We start from the raw sequence: 6,125 nt of genomic DNA, 5'->3' as shown, positions 1-6,125 counted from the left end.
GTGGGGGATAGAGATGTTCAAGAGAAGCAAAGAGCAAATCCAATGAGCCCAAGAGAGGTGGAGATGATGGTCAAATTACTGGACCAGGACGACAATGACATTAAAAAAGGTCAGTAGTAGCACATGTAGTGTACCTGCTTGAAGGACTTTATTTAATTCTAGTGTCACATAAAGCAATGTAAACGCCTAATTTTTAACATAATTTTTTTAATGTCAGAACGAAGAATTAACGGTGAGAAGGCCTGTTTAGATACCACTGATACCACTAATGTTACACCTGTTATCAAACAAGAAAAAATTGAAAAAGAAAAATATATAAAAGAAGTTGGACACAAAGGTATTTCAGTGAACATGTGTAGACAGCTAAATGCTTTGGGCACATACCTGTACCGTTATAATGACCAAAATGGTGCCTGTTTTCCAGAATATATGGAGGTTAAGCCCGCTATTATTGCGATTGCGCCACAGGAACCAAAACATAAACTGATCTCGAGCAGTGTGCAAGGTGAGAAAATGAAAGTATTTATGACGTTGAATATAAATTACAGATATAGAAGTTAAATGGTAAACATTTTTTATTTTCTTGTTTCGTAGGTAAAAAAAATCAAAGGAAATAGAAACCCAAGCGACATCAAGACCTGTTCTGCCATAAACCAGTAGCACCTTTAAAAATACTATTTTTTTCACTTGTCGTATTGCAAAAATGTTTGTACTTTTTTTTCCTGCAATAAAAATGTTGCATGAACTCTGTGTGGTTTATTCTGGGTATTTCACAAATATTAGTTAATAAAGGTTAATATGACTTTATAACTTTAATAGTTTATAAAGGTTAAAGTTTATAAAGGGTAAATATGAATACATTTCCACCATAGACACAAAGGGTAATAACACACGTGCTTTATACAAGTGTAATGGTCTGCAGTCAGACAGGTGCAATATACATCTATACAAAACACAAGCCTGTGATGTGCGGATACCGCACCACGTGGGACTGGGACAGACATCAAAAATTTACATATACACGCCCCCCAGGTGGAGGAAGTATCGGAGGATTGTCGTGGATCGGATGGAAGTTTATACACACTAGACAATGGAAACGAGATTGGAACGAAAATATTTAACGGTACGACCAACCAAATGAGGCGACAATCGTCCATTTGGGCAGACTTTCGACCATCGTGTCACTACACACACTGACCCGACTTTTGAACAAGCGGTCGTATGTCGGCTGATTGTGCCGATTATTGGACGAAAACAGTGTAGTGTGTACCTAGCTTTAGTCTGATTGAGTGGATTTTTTTATATATATATTTTTATGTCAGTGTGCCTTTTTTTTTTTTAAATAAAACCTGTGCTTTAAAATGATTATGGATATTAAAAGTCACCTTGAAGTTAAATGATCTGTATAAAAGCATGGAACTCCTCAGAGAACTTATATATCCCTATTATTTATTTACAGTACAGGGTTCATTATCCCATATATCTTGAACTTATGTGATGTTTATATACCTCAAACACGTACAATGATATAACACACATAACAAAAACAAGTGAAGAGTCCCAATGTCGTTATCAAAAATATTATGATTGTGCCACATTCATAATTATAACACAATGTCTTAAATTGGTATAAAAGTCCACTCACTGACTTCCACAATGATATATTGACGAGAATCCAGCTGATTATATAACAAAAAGTGCTGTTCTACTTATGTCAATACAGTTACTAAAAAGTAATTTTCAATGAGCCTGTAGGCTGATTTCTTTTACTGTAGAGTCAGAAATTCTGTGCCATGCACGGTTTCTCCTTATTCATCCAGATACAATATATCAATTTCATGCAATAACAAGGTGAAATATCTAGTGCGATATGTAACAATCAGTGTTGTCACCTTCGTGCAACTCATTTAGGCACATAAGTATCCATACACCAGATAAAAGCAAACAATAATACACTTGACTAACTCTCGTAAGATCCCTGCTCTGGTGGTGGCCCTAGACGCCGAGAAGGCTTTTGACAGAGTCTGGTGGCCCTTCATGCAACAGGTCCTTCGTTCCACAAGTATACAAGGCCCCTTCCTTAAAAGTATCGCTTCTCTCTATTTTAATCCATCTGCCTCAGTTCTTGCTACTGGATGTGTTTCTCCCTCCTTACTGATTCGCAATGATACATGTCAGGGCTGCCGCCTATCCCCGCTCCTTTTTGCCTTGATAATGAAGCCACCGGCAGCCAAGATTCGCGACAACCCAAATATCACAGGTATTCCCACTGGCTCCTTAACATGCTCCCAACACGTTCATACATATTACACATTTGCATATCAGTATTCAACAAGGAGCTGATCTGAAGATACATCTGTTGATGAATATAGGTCTAAGTCCTCTCTGCTCTAACAAACAAGACACTGCAGGATACGTACAATACATATGTGGAATATAAAGTCACAATGCACAGGAAAAAAACAAAGAACTATTCAATTAATGTCACATGTTAATAATATAGTCATTAATTACATTCTTTTAACATTTAAAAAATAAAAAGCTTTTTTCTTCCATAAAATACATTTATTAGGATATTATTAATGTCTATTGTACATAAAATGCATTTTTACAGTTGCTCCTGATTGCAAACACATGTTGTAGCATGCAGACACAGCCACCATTACTAGTAATCGGCACTTACAGCAAACCTGTTGCTGGTGCAAGTGATACAACTAAAAATCACGTACGTCAGAGATGTCCAAAGCTTGATTCGGACGTTGCTGCGTGCTCACGAGCTTGGCATCCATTTACTGTACATTGACCACGTGCATATGACCAGTCCCCTCTCTGTTCCACCCATGAAAGCCTGTAGTAAAGGATCCTTTGCGCTCATGGATGATTTGGACATTGCTGCATTCTCTGAAGTATATGGTTTGTTTCTGGGCATGTGCAGTGCGATTTTATGCATAATGCGGCACGTATTGGCCTTTACATTGATGATTCTGGCCCATAGTATTTTAAATGTACATTCATGTACATTCATGTACTCTAATGTACAAACATTATGTCTTGGCAGTTACCAGGCATTTCAGGTTATAAATTCTGTATACAGTAAACTGATAATTTACTATTCTGGTTTTCTAAGCTACTGTATATAATGCAGTTCATTTCCATAAAATGTGAAATCTGGCAGGTTATAAATGTTTTATGAAAAACTAATGTTCTGGTTTATCAAGTAACATTGGTTTATTACATCTGTAACTGTCACCAAGTTTAGAAAAAGCAACTGATTTTTAATTTACTAATATTTTTAAAACACCTATTTTTAAAACACCTGTTTTTTTTAAAAAATTCAGACAGGTTTTGGCTTTTGTAATCACTTGTAAGTGATTATAAAACTGTGAATAAAGCTCTAGAATATCTCCACTAGCCCTTTGCCTTGTCACCATTAGACAATAATGCTGTAGATTGAAATACTGCCTATGTCTCATGTTATTTTAAAGTTCAATGATTAAATTGTGTAAAACACCCAAAAAAGTTTTATACACTAAAATAAGTAAAAATCCCTTATCATTGAATTTGTTAATGAGAAATATGATACCATTATTAACATAACATATGCACTGGAAGTAACAACTAAACCAGGGGTGTCCAACCTTTTAGCTTCCCTGGGCCACATTGGAAGACGACGAGTTGGTTTGGGCCGCACATAAAATACACCAACACTAACGATAGCTGATCATCGAAAAAACCATAGAAAACATAGTTAACATATTAAACTTACTTGGAAATGAAGTTAGTAAGAGTTAGGAAACCTATTGCAGAATCATGATTAAAGCAGTAGTCCCATTACCAGCTACAATTTAACTTACCTGCATCTGCCCCTTAGTGGGGTTCGGGGAATTAAATGCCAATAACTTTTTTTTCCTCTCTTTCTGCACCCATGAATCATTTTTTTTATTGACCAGTTTGAAATGGTCACCGATATAGGTAGCATCAGGAGGACTAATAGAAATCTACAGAGATTTAAAGATTGGGTGGCGGGAAAAATGGCTCATGGAGCAGCCTCCGATGAGGGTAACAGTGGGTGATATTTTCACCCTACTCAGCACTGCACATTTAAAATGGTTTAAAATATTAAAAATACAATTATCTCTTAATATTTATATTAGATACATACAGAGAACACAGCTAGTTCATAATTGCATGGTGCAGAAAGTCCAAATTCAGAGTAACAACAATAAGATACTGGATAATCTTTCACTGCTGCTGATAGTTCGCGCGGGTGTCTCCTCTGTGCTGCGCTACGCAATGGATGTCGGGTGTGATGACGTCACCCCCGACATTCACTGCGAGCGCCACACGGAGGAGGAGACCAGGGAGGGAGCCGGAGCGCCAGCTGACGTGACTGCAAGGTAAGTATTTTTATTTATTTTTTTGCAGGATTTTTTTTTTCAGCGCTGCCCCCTTGCCACAACCAAAACTCCTGCTGGGCCACATTTACAGGCATGCTGGGCCGCATGCGGCCCGTGGGTTGGACAACCATGAACTAAACAATCGTTTCCTGAGCGCTGAGTGAAAATTTGCCCTTACAGTGATCCAAATGAAACATGATGTGAGAAAACTACTCTGAATATTGCAATTGATTGTTGAGCGTTACACACAAAATATGTCTGGAGCAGCCAGTAATTTGCTCCTCTGACTGTGGTACATGCAAATTCAGGATTTACCTCAGTGAGCGCCGAGACCACAAGACCTATGAGCAAGATCATATAACACATTGTTCCAAAGAAGTAAGGAGTTTTACATACATAATTTGTAAATGCCTCTTGTGCATTTTGAGAATGTAAATATAGCACAATACAAGGAATTACATTATTTTTAATCTTAATATTATTATATTTTTATGTGAGGTAAAGTGATGAAAAAGACACATTTCCATGGATGGTTACTCCTTTGTGCACAGGTTTTTTCTACAAAAGGAATGAATTTTGTAATACTTCAAAAGTGCTGGAGAACCATTTCTGGCACTATACTTATAATGGGATGTGTACTCTGCACCTTCCAGTTATGCTACTGTGGATTCACAGAGCCGTAACTTAGAATTCTAGCGCCTGGGGTGAGAAAGGCAAATGGCGCCCCCCTAGCCCTCAATTCTAACCAAATGTACCTAAAATATTCCTAAATTGCGCCCCCCTTCAGCGCTGCGCCCTAGGCAGTCGCCCCCTGTCGCACAGCCCTAGTTACGGCCCTGCTGTGGGAAAGCCTATCTGTAGGAGCTCTTTGATTCAGGACATAATATTTTTCAAACACACAAAAATTCCACATGTAATAAAAACAGTTATGATAACCCTTTACTCTCATGATTAATCTAAGTTATAAATTAGGATAAACGGATTACTATTTTAGGAGAAAAGTTGTAATGAATGGGTGATCCAAGAGGTTGGACCTTGATGTAACATTTTTACTGTTCCCACCCTGTGCCTTTTCTGGTTTAGCTACAAAACTAGGGACAGAATGCTTTCGTAGGGTGTTTCCAAGGACTGTGAAGTGGGCATGCACAGTCGTTTATGAACAGATGTTATTAGTTTATAGTTAGATATTCTAAGGTTATATGTACATGTTAGTGAGACCTAAGGTTCAGGTCACAGAAAATATATCATGTCTGGTGTCATTCTAATCCCCTATTTATCTGCAGACGTCCGGTTCATTCGCCGAAAGGATCGCTTCTTGCGTATGCTAGTTATTGATGATAGGCATTCAACGATTAGAATGTTATTGTCTGTGTAATGCTAATAGACCAGTTTAAACTAGTTCTTGGCGGGAACATTAGTATTCATATTCTGGAGAGGTGACCCCCACCGTTGGAAAGTTAACCCCAACCCTTGGAGGGTGTCGTTTGAACTGACCTATGGACTGCATTACAGTGGACTTTCCTGAAGCCTGAACCTATGTAAACTTGCCAAGTCATCTGTAATGTATTTACTGTAACACCAAATGTATATATATTGCTCCCTGGAATCAGCTTGGCAGTCACTCTGACCACAGTCTTCAGGACTGAAGGACTGTCTAGCTGGATCCAGCAGAGCGCAGCACTGTGCAGCGTATGTATCGGCTGTACTTATTTATTGAACCGTTATTCT

Source organism: Mixophyes fleayi, chromosome 9 (assembly GCF_038048845.1).
Source record: "Mixophyes fleayi isolate aMixFle1 chromosome 9, aMixFle1.hap1, whole genome shotgun sequence".
Classification (NCBI taxonomy): Eukaryota; Metazoa; Chordata; class Amphibia; order Anura; family Limnodynastidae; genus Mixophyes; species Mixophyes fleayi.
Note: the sequence above shows the minus strand (reverse complement) of the source record.